We start from the raw sequence: 16,663 nt of genomic DNA, 5'->3' as shown, positions 1-16,663 counted from the left end.
TTGATTTTTGACAAATAAATGAATTCTTACAAAATGAATACTAATAAATTGGTGATAGATTTTCTTCTGTGTATTCATACACAGTGATCTGCAGATTTTCTAGGTTCTCAGCGGTTTTAGTTGTGCTTACGTATAGGCACACTGTACTGTATAATCTTACTGTGTATTCTACTACAGGATCAAGATTGTTACACTTTCAGTGAACAGTCTGAATAACATGGTGAATAAAGGCATAAATCAGCAGACTGCATGTTGGAAGATGCTGAACACTTTCTGTTCTTGATCAATGTGTCTGACACAGCTTAGAAAAAAAAGCTTTTTATGTGTTGCATTGCTAACTTGGCCAAGTTGAAAATCTTGATTCTATGTGGGCCAATTCTAAACGACGGTGAGTAACCTATTTTGAATGCAGTGATTTTAAAGACATCTTACTTGCTCTTTTTGAGCAAGCTGCTTCTGAATTCAGCTCAAGTTGCAGCTGCTTGGTACATCTGAAAATTAGGACACTGGAATTTGACATTGAAATTTTTGTCTTTTAAAAAACTAGTGTAAAAAACTTCATTCTTTATTCTTAAAATGATGGTTTGATACCTCTTTACATTCAAAAATCTGTGAAGGTTGTAGAGGTTAGCAATAACTTGCAGGAGTCTGTAAATGTACTGAGACCAGCTTAATGGTTCTGAACATTCTGTTCTTGTTGGGCATTGTTTTGGGTTCTGTTGTGATCGGTGTGTACTCAACCTTCCCCACAGCAGCTTATTATTGTAAAACCCATTTAAAATGCTGTAAATAAGTTTATTTAAACACTAAGTGTGGCCAAGTAAAATGAAAGTCTGAGTTTAGAGGTGTGTGAAATTAACTGTGATTGTTTGTATCAAACATGAGCTTGATTTGTAATCTAAAGCCCTAGTATCCCAGAACATTTGAAAGTGTTGCATCCAGAGGCAGATCATGGTCTCAGCTTTGCAGATTTGGCCTATTCCTAGTTGAGAGAATGTTTTCTTCATGTATGATCTACATTGGATCACATGAGTTTTTTGTATTTAGATCTGAAAAACCTAAACAATTTGCTGACTGAATTTACAGACATTTTGCTGACTTCCGTTTTACCAACTTAACTTAGAAATTATGCATTGCTTCAGCTTAGCTTAACTTCTGGCCTACACTTGTTTGCAGAATCACAGATCACAGAATGTTAGGGGTTGGAAGGGACCTCAAAAGATCATCTAGTCCAACCCCACTGCCAGAGCAGGACCACCTACAGTAGAATTGTTCAAAACAATTAAAAATATTAGAATGCAGTAGTTGAACTTAGGTGAGTTTAAAATGTTGTAAAACTGCAGAAGAGGCAAGATTTACACGGTATATTACATTTTATTGTCAATATGTTGGTTTATATATTTCCAGGTAGTGATCCGTAAAAGCTCAGGGTATTTCAAAATGTAAAATAATGTAACTTACATGGTAATAACAAATAAACAAAAAAATGCCCAACAAATCTAATGTTTTAATTTTCTTGCTTAGAATCACAGAAACGACAAACATGCAACCATAAAATTATGAGTGACTGTAATGAGAAATACTCCAGTTCCTCCAAAAATAACCTCTGAGTATTTCCACTTGATTTGTTTTTCATGTTTTTATAGGTTTGATGAGAATTATGCTTTGATGCTTATCACAATTTGAAGAGTCATAATTAATTTTTCCTCACACTGTAGCTTTTCTCCTTTACTCACTAATGCTCAATTTGGCCATGCCTTTCAAACACCTACATTTTGTTTGAAAATGCAACAATTACCTGTCCCGCTCTGCATGCTGCTACACCTTCCCTGGCACTGCCTGTTGGGCTAAAGTGGAACCTGCGACCTGTTTTGTATCAGTGGCAGGAGTCCCTCCAAGATCAGTGGGTTTGGATGATCAAAAAGACACATTATTCTTAATCTGTTTTATGCGTGCAATTATTGCTATCTAGACACACCTTTGAAATAAAACATATAAGGACTGGCTCCCTCAGCCATGTGATTGTTGGGCACACTGAGATCAGCCTGCAGAGAGCACCAGCCCTGACAGAACATCTGCAGTGAAACCAGCTGCGCAGGCTGGCAATCAGCAGATACGGGTGTTTGAAATTAATCCCCATGACTTACTGTGACAGATTTTATAGAATCCTTTGGGGTCATTAGATGTCCCTAACTACAACTGGGGAAGCATCACAGCAGCTTGTCCTGTTCCTCAGCTTTAGCATCCATTGCTGGCCATGGCTGATGACAGGATACTGTGGTCCATCCCAGCATCGCCGTTCTTGTATCCTTGTGTTGTTACGTGAATAAATATATGTGAATATTTGTGTGAGAACATGTGAATATTTGTGTGAGTACATGTGAATAATTGTATTCATTTTCCTTGCAGAACTCCTTCAAATAATAGAATCTTTAATACACCATGACAGCTACGTGAGTGCAGAACACCATCTAAAACTGTGAACTGAAAGTAAAAAAAAGGCAAAATAATTTGTTTGGAAATCATAAAGCACACATATACTGTATTTTTGACTTTTCACCTATGAAAATGTGAATTAATGAACAATGAGCTTCTCCATAAATAGTTTTTCATCACATCATGGTGAAATTCGTTTTGGATTAAGAGAGATAGAAGTAAAAAGCAGAGAAGTTAGCTGTGCGATAGTCTTAGCTAGGTCATAAGATAAATTCCTTATTTCTTCAAGCCTCCAAATGGTGCACGGTTCTTTTATAGCCACAGTAACTATGAACTCCAGACCAAAGACATTATAATCTAATTATGAGTCTAACAGTTTTGTGAACACTCAACTATAACAAACAAAACCAAGTGTTTGCAATTAAGTGTTCAGTCAAAGTCCTGAAAATGCCTGCATGTTTCCTGCTGTCATTGGCAGGACTGGCACTGTCCCCTGCAGATCTGTTTCTCTTATTAAGCAGAACGTCAAAGGGTAGCACAGATTTTGTGAATGTCAGCATGGGGCACTCACATGACTCCTATTTATCCAAGAATTCCTTATTTAACATGAAAAAAGTGAGGAAAATACATTCATTTTAATTTTCAGATATATTAATCACTCAAGCAAAATCCACCTATCCCATGCTGTGAGCACTCTCCACTTATTAAAATTTTAGGAGGAGATATCATTGATAGCACAGTATCTGTCACCTTATCCCCCACCCTCATGAACAAATACAGTCTATAACCGCACTCCACAGCTCCAACATTTCTGTTCTCCACACCTAAACAACAGAAGAATGGCCATGAGATTTCGATAAAAGCTAGCATCTAGTTTCAAGGAAAAAATACTTGAAAGGCAGTTTTCTTAGTACGTTACTCATTGTCCCTTACTAATTTCCCATAATGCAGAGTTTACACTCTGCTCAGTTTGGCCTAGTGCAGCAGTGCATCTTATTAATTTTTAACCCCTTCCCACGTTTCTTTTCTCAGACCAGTTCCAATGCTGTATATGAGAGGTGTCTATGTGCCAGAATTTCTGGCCTGCCCGTCTGTTCTGGTGTGTGGTAAAACAGCTGGACAGAGGGAGCTCAGTGAGGTGACTGAGTGCGTGCCTGTTAGCTGTGAGTACCCACAGCATGTTCTGCCACCTACCCCAAAGGCAAGGAGAGCTAGAGCTGGAGCTGAATCCTGTGATGGGAAGGAGCCCTGAATGTAGTGAGAGTGCGTGTGTTGCTGGCAGCCCCAGTTACTGCTTAGGCAGGAGTGGAGGAGCACTACTGATGGGGTGTTTATGGCAGCCCTAGGGCTGGTAAGTGAGACCTAGCTCCTAACTTGGGCAGAGTCATGTGTAAGGAAAAGGAAGAGGCTCTGAGCTCTGCAGGGTCTCTTAGCACAGCTGCCTGACAAGGGATTAGGAGGAGGTACAAAGCTTATTGAAGACTGTTGAAACTAGAGAGGGATTGGCAGTAAGTTGCTACTTAAATTTCCCCTATAGTATTCCAGAACAAACATGCAGTGCAAAACAAGAGTATTTTTAACTGTTTGGGGCCATGTGGCATTCTGCTAACCAACAGTTCAGGAAAATGAACTGCCTTCCCAGGAGTTTGCTCATTCAGGACATACGCATTCATTTTTTATCACCAGAACTGCCAATTCAAACTCGTTAGAGGCTAAGAGACTCCAGCCAGTTCAGAATTAGCTCCATATTTGTTATATCATCCTCCAAGTACTTTGAAGTCCAAAAATAAAAGACATAGTTAAAAAAAAAAAGTATTATTACTAGTAGTACTATGTAAGATTTGAGGGATTGTGCTTTATTAAAAGGGCATGTTTTCCACAGATGTATGTCTGTGTGGAAAAGTATCTACATGTGCATCTGCAGTGCCTCCCGTGTACTTATTTGTGAAAGCAGTATATGCACTACTGAATCTATTTATGGTACATAGTTTGCACTAAAGAACTGGAGCTATATATATGTCAATACAAGTAATTTTTTTCAGTTTTTGAATCATCAGCCTGGATCTTTTAATTTCTTTTGGTTTTCCACAACAAAAAATACGTATCAAAATAATGGAATAACAGAATTAGAAGGGACCTCAGGGAATCATCTAGTCAAGCCTCCTGCTCAAAACAGGGTGGACACTGAAATTAGACCAGATTACTCCGGGCTTTATGCAGCTGAGTCTTGAAAACCTCCATGAACAGAAACACCACAACTTCCCTGGACAACCTGTCCTTTTTTTCCTTATATTCAGTAAGATTTCAATTTATGACCCCATTTCAATTTATGACCACTCTGTCTTGTTCTCTTGCTATGCACCTCAGTAAAGAGTCTGACTCTCTCTTCTTAATAAGCTTCTCTAAGTTTTGGAAGGCTGCTACAAGATCCCCTTGAAGCTGTTTCTCCAGGCTGAACAAGCCCAGCTCCCTCAGCCCCTCCTTGCAGGGCAAGTGCTCCAGGCCCTGTGCTGAACTTGCTCCAGTTTATCAATGTTTTTCTTGTGCTGTGGGGCCCTGAATGCAATGTCCTATGTGCAGTCTAACAAGTGCTGAGTCAGGGGCAATAATCACCTGTGTTGCGTATGCCAATCAGCTTCTTCACCTTCCTATGCTATGAATACATAAAATAATAATGTACTATGAAACAATAGGTACCATTCAGTATCAGAGAATCACAGAATCACAGAACGGTAAGGATTAGAAGGGACCTCTGGAGATCATCTAGTCCACCACCCCCCCCACACACACACACCACACCACACCCCCCCCGCCCCCCGTCAGAGCAGGATCACCTAGAGCAGGTTGCACAGGATTGCATCCAGGTGGGTTTTGAATATCTCCAGGGAAGGAGACTCCACAACCTAACTGGGCAGCCTTTTCCAGTGCTTTGTCACCCTCAGAGTAAAGAAGCTTTTCCTCACATTCAGGCAGAACTTCCTATGCTCCAGTTTGTGCCCACTGCCCCTTGTCCTGTCACTGGGCACCACTGAAAGGAGCCTGGTCCCATCCTCTTGACACCCGCCCTTTAGATAGTTATAGTGTTGATAAGGTCCCCTCTCTGTCTTCTCTTCTCCAGGCTAAAGAGCCCGAGGTCTCTCAGCCTTTTCATATGAGAGAGATGCTCCAGTTTCCTCATTATCTTAGTAGCCCTCTGCTGGACTCTCTCCAGTAGTTCCCTGTCCCTCTTGAACTTGGGGCCCCAGAACTGGACACAGTACTCCATATGTGGCCTCACCAGGGCAGAGTAGAGGGGGAGGAAAACCTCCCTTGCCCTGCTGGCCACACTCTCCTTAATGCACCCCAGGATGCCATTGGCCTTCTTGGCCACAAGGGCACATTGCTGGCTCATGGTCCACTTGCTGTCCAACAGCACTCCTAGGTCCTTCTCCACAGAGCTGCTCTCCAGCAGCTCAACCCCCAACCTGTTCTGGTGCATGGGGTTGTTCCTCCCCAGGTGCAGGAGCCTACACTTGCCCTTGTTGAACCCCATTAGGTTCCTCTCCGCCCAGCTCTCCAGCCTGTCCAGGTCTCCCTGAATGGCAGCACAGCCTTCTGGTGTGTCAGACGCTCCTCCCAGTTTTATATCATCAGCAAACTTGCTGAACGTGCACTCTGTCCCTTCATCCAGGTCACTGATGAACATATTGAACAGGACTGGACCTGGAACTGACCCCTAAGGAACACCACTTTTTACAAACCTCCAGCTGGACTCTGTGCCACTGACCACAACCCTCTGAGCTCTATCTTTCAGCCAATTTCCAATGCACTCGGCTGTCCATTCATCTAACCCATGCTTCCTAAGTTTGCCTATGAGGATGTGGTGGGAGACGGTGTCAAAAGCCTTGCTGAAGTCAAGGTAGACAACGTCTGCTGCTCTCCCCTCATCTACCCAGCCAGTCATGCCCTTGTAGAAGGCTATCAGGTTGGTCAGACATGATTTCCCCTTGGTGAATCCATATTGACTGCTTCTGATAATCTTCTTTTCCTCCACATGTTTTGACATGACCTCCAGAATGAACTGCTCCAACATCTTTCCAGGGATGGAGGTGAGGCTGACTGGCCTGTAGTTTCCTGGGTCCTCCTTCTTGCCGTTTTTGAAGACTGGAGTGACCTTGTCTTTCCTCCAGTCCTCAGGCACCTCGCCTATTCTCCAGGACCTTTCAAAGATGATGGAGAGTGGCTTAGCAATGACTTCTGCCAGCTCCCTCAGCACTTGCGGTTGCATACCATCAGGACCAATGGACTTGTGGATATGCAGTTTATTTAACTGATCTCTAACTTCATCTTCCTCAACCAAGGGAAAGTCTTCCTTCCTCCAGACTTCCTTTGTTGCCTCCGAAGTCTGGGACTCCTGAGGGCTGGCTTGAGTAATAAAGACTGAAGCAAAGAAAGCATTCAGTAACTCCGCCTTCTCTGCGTCCTCCATCCCATGACACCTGCCTCGTTCAACAGCAGGACCACATTTTGTGTATCTGGTCATCAATACTTTGTAAAACAAGGTAATAGGTGTTGCATGCTAAAAAGGTATTTTTATTTCTTCTCTCTAAGGAGCCTGTTCCAGTGTTTGGCCACCCTCTCAGTAAAGAAACGGTTCCTAAAGTCCAGCCTAAACCTCCCCTGGCGCAGCTTTGAACCATTCCCATGCGTCCTGTCACTGGATCCCAGGGAGAAGAGATCAGCACCTCCCTCTCCACGTCCCCTCCTCGGGAAGCTGCAGAGAGCGATGAGGTCGCCCCTCAGCCTCCTTGGCTCCAAACCAGAGAAGCCCAGACTCCTCAGCCGCTCCTCCCGGGACCTGCCTCCCAGCCCTTTCACCAGCTTTGTTGCCCTCCTCTGGAGGCATTCAGGGACCTTCACATCCTTCTGAAATGGTGGGGCCCAGAACTGCACACGGTGCTCAAGGGGAGGCCGCATTCAACTCCTGCATCCAGATCATCAATAAATACATTGAACAGCATTGGCCCTAGAACTGAGCCCTGAGGAACACTGCTGGTGACTGGTCACCAGCCAGATGTAGCCCCATTCACCGCAACCCTTTGACCTCTGCCCTTCAGCCGGTTCTTCACCCAGCGCACCATGAACCTGCTCATCCCACAGCTGGACAACTTGTCCAGAAGATGCTGTGGGGGACAGTATCAAAAGCCTTATTAAAATCCAGAACTACATCCACTGCCTTCCTTTCATCCACTAGATGGGTGACCTTATCATAGAAGGGTATCAAATTAGTTGAACAGGACTTTCACTTTGTGAACCCATGTTGACTGTGCCTGATGATTGGCCTGTTCTTTAAATGTCTTTCTTCCCTCTCTCTACCCCCTATATGCTCTGTTTTCATACCAAGAACATCTAAGACACAGACCTGTAGCTCCCTCCAGCACATCCCGTGAACATGCAGGGCAGGAGAGCAGGACTGCTTTAACACCACATTACAAGTGCACCCTGTACCACCTCTCGTCCTTCCAGAGTTAGGGCTGTTCACAATACATTTCTCCACTCTGTGCAGATGTGCACATTCCCATTGCTAGACTTTTAACTTTATATTTTGCCATATTAAAGCATTCTTTCTTTAAATAGTCCTGAGTTACAAACCCATCTAGACAACCCCTTCAAAAATCGTTATGCCATCCATACACTGGTTATGTAAGTGTAGAACAGCTGCAGGCTTCCAGTCTCTAGAAAAATCCATACATGTTCACTGGTCGTTCCCCAAAGAGAGCTACTTTTTGAGCAACACCAGTCCATTTTTAATTTGTTCTACATGTGCTCTGTTTATATTGTAGAGTACAAGTTTTTAATCAGGACGTGATGCAGTACTAAATCAAAGGTCTTGCAAAACTTTTTTTGAAAATCTCTAAGGGCCATATTATTGATCTAAACACAGATGTACTAAACAAATTTCACTCCAAAGTCTGATTTTATGATTGAAGTCTAAATATTTGATAATTTGCAAGACAACTATACTTACTTTGATCTAACATTTTAGAGTACATCATGAATAAGTATCCAACAAAGCACTCAGTACAGTAGGAAACCTAACAAAATACTCCTGACATTTCTGGGTTTCAAACAGGAATTGAGAAAAGAATTGTTAACAAATATTGTGAGAGGTGTGAATGCCTTGTAGTTAATCCAGGAAAACACATTCTAATTCTCTGTATCCAAAGCACTATTGCCTGAAATTACACCCATCTAATTTTAGGCACTTAAGTAAGGCATCTAAATTAAGAGCCTCATTGCTTTGCTTCAACATTGTACCGTAGAGAAATTGATTTATTCCTGTGATCTGAATTGCCTCTAGATAGACACTCTCCCTCCAATGACTGCAGGAGGAACCTAGACTCTCAAGGTTTTCCTTCAGGCACCTCCAAAGTGAGACAGATGAAGTCACATCTATGAAAATATAGAAATAAGATGAAGCTTAGTTAAAAGCAGTTCAGTAGATACGCCCTGCAAAGTCAGGGAAGGGAAGCTTTATTATCTTTCTCTCTCTCTCTCTTTACTCTCCTCCTCTTAAACTAGCTGTGAGAATCTCCCTGTGAACACCTCTCCTATGAGCCAAATATCAGATGTTGAAAGCAGAGCATGTGCAGGGCTTTATGCTTTTACATAACAATAATAGAGGTAAGGAAAATTCCATTGTTTCTAAGAGTGGACATTACTGTTCTGCTAACTGCATTGCTAGCTATGATTTTGACTGTCATGTTTAGAAATGAGTTGGTGTGGCGATTTCACAGTTTACTGTCCTAGCTGATCACCTATCGGAATTTACTGTCCTGCAATAGAATGAAGTTTGCACTTTGTCATGGGTTAGGATTGGGCCAGCCACTAATGAGTGACAGATGCTCTCTATTGACCCCTCTCCCTTCCGAGAAGGGAAAGGGAGAAAGAATAAGGGAGAGGGGCTTATGGATTGGAAAAGAAAACTAAAACGGCTTTAATGAAATAATAACAATAATAAGAAAATACAAATAATATTAAAGAGAATAATAAATATATACAAATATACACAGAAGCAATACCGAACCCAATCCTCCTGATGAAAATACGTCACCACTAAAGCTGCAGGGCTGGCACTGGGGCAGTCCCAGGCTGGATTCGGCAGCAGACAGGGTGCAGGAGCTGGATTCATGAATGCACACATTGGGATCACAGACAGAAGAATGGACTCAGTCCTTCTTGGATGTTGGCCACCGAAGAAGAACTTAGCTCTCATGATCCCTCAGCTTTATACTGGATATGATGTATATGGGATGGAATACTCTCTTGGTCAGGTTTGGGTCACCTGTTTGGTTCGCTCCTCCCTGCACGTGTGACCTTTTACTTTGTTACACCCCCTTTCACTTGTGGCACCCCAAAACGGGGTACAGGATTCAGCAATGACCTTTGTTGCTTACAGGAGCAAGTAAAAGCAAGAGCCTTTCTGCATACCATTCCTCAGTATTAACTATAAACATCAAGTGTTATTGCTTCTAGAAGCAGTCACTGCCTGGAAAAACATGCTGTTGATTTCAGAAAGTGCAGTTACTTGGAAGAGACTTAACTGAAAAGTAAAATCACTGACCAGAATTACTTCTGTTTTAGTGCAAACCAGGACATACTGGCATGGCAGTCAATAGGCTAGTGTGTGTTGCTTTAAGTGGCCAGTGACAGTGTGTTTAATGCTAGATTCTGAATTGTGATGAGTAAGAAAAAAGTGTACCTATGGGGTTAGTAACGCTACTGGGATCAGTGCATTCTTAAGCCATAATATAAAGAATCATCAAGGCCATGCTGTGGTAGCTCTCACTCCAAGAATAAGGAAAGATGGACTGTGTGTATTTTCATTTAAAGAGAGAGGTTTGAAAAAGTTAGATAACTCATGTCCTAGAGATGTGCATTTGCCTGCAGTGACTGTAAAAGAAACCAAGGGTCATTGCCCCAGAAATAAATGCCCTCCAGCTGCATGTTAGGTTGAATGGATCCCATCCTCCACATGAAAATTTCACAAGGTAGAGCACATTTCAAAATTGGTTTAGGAAATTGATTACCAAGTGATATCACCAGGGCTTGTTAATGAAAATTAGGCCAACATTTTTGTTTCCAAACTTTAGAAAGTTTCCTTGTAATGTCATGAAGAAGAACCAGCTTACACGGAAAAGTATTTTAGTTGAGGTAGAAGGAGAATGTGTGCATCAGGTTTCTTTAGAAAAAATTCTGAAGCTAGCAGGTGATCTTCTCTGTAAAGACTGTCTTCATTGTGTCCTCTTTGGCCGGTGTTTAGTAACTTATACTAATCCTGAAAATCACAGTATTGAAAAGCCCATACTTAGGGAACTGTCCCTCTGAATTCTCTGGAACATTTTGCTATAGCTTATGCATAAACATAAATACATGAAAAGCCAAGAGTTTTAAATATTTGTAGAATCATGCCTACTTTTATATGTATTAAAATGCTTACCATCAATTCTTATTATAAAATGAGGTGGATTACAACGAACAGACCTTCTTCTTAGGGTTTTATTTGTTAGTCATTTACCACTGGAATATCTTTGTGTGCAAAGATAAGGTATAAATATTCATTTCTTGTTATTTTTCATCTACCTGCCTCATCTAACTAATTTATTTTACGCTATGTTAACAGCATCATGGCATTACAAAGTGTAAAATCACACTTTATGATACAGTGCTGCATTGTTGCTATTACAGTACTGTGTGTTCTGCTCGATGTCACATGACAAAATTAGCTCCATACAATACCCTGGCAACTTCCCAGTGTTTCTGTAACAGATATTCTAGGACACTGTTAATGTTACTTAATGCTATGTACAACAGGCTTGGTTTTAATTAACCTGCCTCCAGTAATTATTGAAAGAAAATTGAAGGAGAAATGGGAGAAAAACTCCTGCTGTGGTCACTGGGACATGATCAGAGCATGGGCTGTCTTGTTTGCTCTTCCAGGGAACGAGAGGACTGAAATGGTCCTATGTCTGCTCTGTCAGATGACTCAAGCCATTTTAACAGCACCTCAAAGATTTCCATAGGAGCTAGTCGAGAGATGGAACTAAAAGAATGAACAGCAATGAAGAAGAAACATTTAGGAAACGGAGAGAAAACTGATTGAAACAAAAGTTAAATGAATATGTTGTAAGTCTGATAGTAAACAGAAGCTTAAGTCCTTGAAACTTGCTATAAAAGAATGCTTTTAGTTAGGAATATATGTTTTTTGCCTTACTGCTAACAAGTACTGTGTTCTCTGTTGGTATCTGAGTCTTCTTAATACACCTCTCTTTCCCTGAGTTTTTATTCTGTTCTCTCCTCTGTTTGTATTGCACTTGTTACCATCAGACCTCGAATCAAATACAGATGCACAATGAGCTACAAGACTCACATATATGTCCTATTTTTATGCTGTAATTTATATAACAAACTGTGTAAAGTTTTGAATTTTGTATAAAGTTGCTTTTGAATAGCAGAAATGTCACTAATTTAGAGACACTTACATTTAATAATGAATATTATGAAGAATATGTCTTAAAGTGAAACCATAACACTGTTTGCAGTAGGTTTGTGCCTTCTCATCCAGATAATAATTTTTGAAGCTTTTGCAGATGATGTGCAAATGGAACAATACCGAAGGCCAGGGGTGAAACCCTTAAGCCTTTGGACAAGCTATGCTATCTTCTTTTTTTTTTTTTTTTTTTAATTTTGAATTAAAATAAAGTTTTCCTTGTGGAAAACAAATCACTTATGTCCTTTTACTATGGTCCAGAAAATCTAAGCTGCTTCAGAGTGAAAATTCCTATACCTCCACCCTCAGTGCTCTAAGGAGAGCTCTAAGCACTACAGGTGCTTTCACACCTGATTTGAACTGTTTAAATACCATCATATTAACCATGGAATTTCAATCCTGTTTACTTCAGCAGCCTTTGCTTTCAAAATGGTGTAGTGCCCTGGTTTCGGCTGGGATAGAGCTCATTTTAAAAAAATTTTCTTCCTAGTAGCTAGAATAGTGTTGTGGTTTGAATTCAGGATGGGATTTGGTATGAGAAGAATGCTGATAATATACTGATGTTTTTAGTTGTTGCTAGAAAATCAAGGATTTTTCAGTTTACCATCTCTGCCAGTGAGTAGGTACACAAGAAGCTGGGAGGGAGCATGGCCAGGACAGTTGACATGAACGAGCCAAAGGGATATTCCGTACAGTAGGACATTGTGCTCAATATACAAACTGGGGGAGTTGGCCAGGAGGGGTGAATCACTGCTTGGGCTTTTATCAGTGGTGAGCTGTTGCATTGTGCATCACTTGTCTTTGCTTGGGTTTTATTTCGGTCTTTGTTCATTATATTCCTTTTGATTACTGTAATTATTTTTGTCATGTTTTATTATTATTGGGCTTTTTGTATTTTGTTTTAGTTTAGTTATTAAATTCTTCTTATCTCAACCCATAGGTTTTGCTTTCTTTCAATTCTCCCCCTCATCCCACTTCAGGTGGGGAGTGAGCGAGCAGCTGTGTGGTGCTCAGTTGCTGGCTGAGGTTAAACCATGACATGTACATATCGAATGTAGAAGCTATTTTAACATAGGCTTAATGTTGTAGAGTTTATGTTGGAAAAACAACAACATCTATGCTTGATCAGTAAGTAAAAGTGGCTATATTAAGTGTTCTGTGGCATTTATTAAATAAGGTATACCAAGATAGTAATCTATGTATTTAGCCAGGGAAACAGGAACAGAAAGTTCAGATCAGTTGTAGTAGTGGTGTTGTTAGAAACATCATGTTTTAATTTCCTGGCTTTTGTGATTTGAACTCTGCAACCTTTATCTTGTGTGCATGTAGACGTTTTGTCATTTATCAACTGAACTCCAGAAAGGCTTCCTCTCTACAATGTTTGTCTCCCAGAACATGCCTGGAACTTTTAAGCTGTTCATCACCACTTCCTGCTTCCCATATTCTATTAAGACTCAAGGGGGCACTTCCAAAGCTGACTAACGTGAATATAATAGCGGTTCTACTGGTTGATGGAAAACAGTGGTAACTGTGATAGATATTGATACTCTGAAAATGAGAAGACCAAACAAAACATGTCTTTTGTTATTATACAGTGTCTATTTTCAAGTATCTGTCTTATTCAGCTACCTACTTTTTTAAAGCCAAAAACAGCCACAGAAGCTCTGATCTGAAACAAAGCATTCCCTCCAGGTTATCCACCTTCCTTGAGCATCATGGGAAACAGAAATAGGAGGCTCGGCAAACAAACCTTTTATTTTATTAACTGTGAAACTTTCCATCTTCAGAGAATGAGAGAACTATACATGCACTTCTGAGTAAATGCTAAGGAGCAACAAGACTTAAGTTTAGCTTCAAATAAAATAGTGCTGATTAATAATGGATGTAGTTGTGTTACTAATATAATTATGAAGACATTTTAAGGACAAGAATACGCAGAGTAAGAACCCTATTACCTCAGTTATCCGTCAGAACAAGAGCAAATGAATGAATTTGATAGAAAAAATTATTTTCTACTTCACATTTTGTTATGTTAGAGGACCAATTTCCCAAGAAAACCCCACCCATCAAAAAGAACAAAAAAAAAGAAAGACTAGAGGTCTCTGTGGTCCTGGAAGGTTTCCCATATGGCAATTTGGCTACCAGGAGCCGCCAGCAGATTATCACGCAGTAGAACTGAGGCTTTTGATGATTACTTCAGAGTTCAAGCAAAACTAGTTTTTATTATCACTTGGTTTCTTTTCTAAAGATTTGCCAATTAAATGATTGAGTTGTAAGAATCATTCAATTGCTTTGCGGTGCCATAGTACTGTATTTTTATGTTCTTTCTTTTGGTTCTTTGCAATTACAAAGTGAGTTCCTGGATCACAGGGCAAGAATAACTGAAATTCTTTGCCTGTACTATGCAGGAGGTCATGAAATGTTCAGAATGATCTCTTTTAGCAATATAACCTGTTAGTCTGTAAATCAATGAATAGCAAAAGCTGCTCCAGCTGTCAGGACTCCTTAGTTTTTTTAGCACATGCAGAACAATACCTTCTAATTTCTTTTGCTTCTGGAAACATTCAGAGGAAATTCCTTAGTCCTTTTCTGAGTACATAAGTTGTATTACTTTAACTATTCAAATATGCTAAAAGCAGTACTGCTCCCCTGGTGGGAAGGCAGATGTATTCTTCAACTCAATTCTCATTTACTCATGTATAGGAAGAGGAATAAGCCATAAGGTCCCTTTCTACTGGTGCAATTAAGTGAAACTTGAATAAGATCAAACCAACAACATGTAGTGCCCTTGACCAAATCTGATACTATAGTTCAAAACCTGGGTTTAAATGAAGACTTAATGCTACAATACTACAAAATGGCCAAGTAAATGAAACTATTTCTCAAGGATGTTGGCAAAACACCTCCCCACTTCAAAGGTGATTCCTTAGTAATTTTTTTAAAAGCACAAGAATCATCAGTCAGTAACACAGTACATGAAATCAGCTAGCTAGCCCTGGACAATAGCTGATGCTTCACAGAAATTTAAACTCGGGCCAGAAGCATCTAAGAGCCAGACCCATATAAGCTCTATTAAAGTCAGGGAAACGCTTTTGATTTCAACAAGAGCAAGTTCAAACCCTTGTTAAATTCTATTAAACTTATTAAACTCTACTTCCTTACAGCAGGCAACCAGCCTGCTTTGTGATGTGAAACATGAGGTTTTATTTATATCCCTTTTTTACCTCGCTTAGATAGAGATTAATTATCTAGTCCTTTAAAAATAAAACATACATACACAATCCAGGCACTGTTTTTTGATGACTTCCTGCTGCATTAAATTCCCCAGGCTCATCCTGTGGACTAGATTTCCTTATGTGGAATTCATATTTCCATGTTTTTGAAGTCTGAACCCGTTGGAGTTCATCTGAAGCTGATACTCAGCAAAACTTCAGCTGTTTAAGCCTACATCAAGCGAAATTCTAAAAAGAGCCTGAACAGGCCCTGCGGAATGCAAGTGTCATATTTCATGCATCTCTGATAAATACTGAAATCCCCTCATTTTGCTTCCTGTTTTGGAGTGATTTCAAGAGTGTGTTGTATGCTAAAGTAGTATGTACAGTAAACAAATGGGCAGGTCGCAGAAAAAGGAAACTGAATTTCAGCCACTGCCACATCACATTGGTACGTACCATGTTCTCACTAAACGTGAGAAGGTTTCCTACCTTTGCAGACCCTGTCATACAAGTGCCAGGCATAGTGCGGGACTGGGAAATTTTAAGCCTAGCTCCTCTGCCTGTCTGTGAAGGTTTTCTTGATGTTTGGCAAAAAGGAGAGAAAGAAGGTCACTCCCCATGTCCTGCAGAGGCTGGTGGACCTTGCTGACACAGACATGGCAAGGCTGCATTTTGCTGCTCTGAACTTCCTCTTAATAAACCAGCTTTTACTGGGCAGAGAAACTTCATCAAGCCCCACAGAAGCTACTGTGCTGGTATGATCTCCCCCTCAATGAGTAATTTGGTTTGGGTTTGGTGTTAGCATCAACATCTTTATATCACTTTATGTTTGTACTAGTACTTAACTGATCAAGTACCTAACTGCTCATAGTTGCCAGTTCATAGTATTTTAGAGTAAACGAGACCCTAAAGGAAGTAGCTCTGCATGAATATGTTTTTATGTGATAGCTTGTCATACAGTAATTAAAATAATGAATTAAAATTACTGTAACATTTCTACTGCAGAAACTATTAACTTATTATCAGGTGAGGTTTTCATCATTAGACAAACACAAACAGGAACAAATACTGGCTTTTTATTATTCTTTATTCCAGGAAAGTCAGAGAGCCAAGCAGGCTAATACACAAAATACTGGCTGGAGACAAAAGCTACTGCTTGAGGTTAGAGCAAATACAAATTCAGAAAGCCTGAAGTGAATTGCTGGGACTGATGGCTAATGTGGGGATTGAAAGATTGTTTGGGATTTTGTGTAAGGGATCAGCAAATGAAAAGAAAATCAAGGAGAAAGAGAGAAGCATCTATGCTCTTTTGAGAGGAAATAAGGCAGAACAATTTCAGCATGGAAAGACAAGCAGTTTTGCCTCTCATAATCACAGATGCTTAAACTGTTTCCTCCTTGGTTAAATGGAGATGATAATAACAAGAATAGTGGATAATGACAGATTTTACTGTAGTCCAGAAAGGTTTAATTCATTAACAGTG

This window comes from Leptosomus discolor, chromosome Z, assembly GCF_034619465.1.
Source record: "Leptosomus discolor isolate bLepDis1 chromosome Z, bLepDis1.hap2, whole genome shotgun sequence".
Classification (NCBI taxonomy): Eukaryota; Metazoa; Chordata; class Aves; order Leptosomiformes; family Leptosomidae; genus Leptosomus; species Leptosomus discolor.
This window is presented reverse-complemented; position numbering follows the sequence as displayed.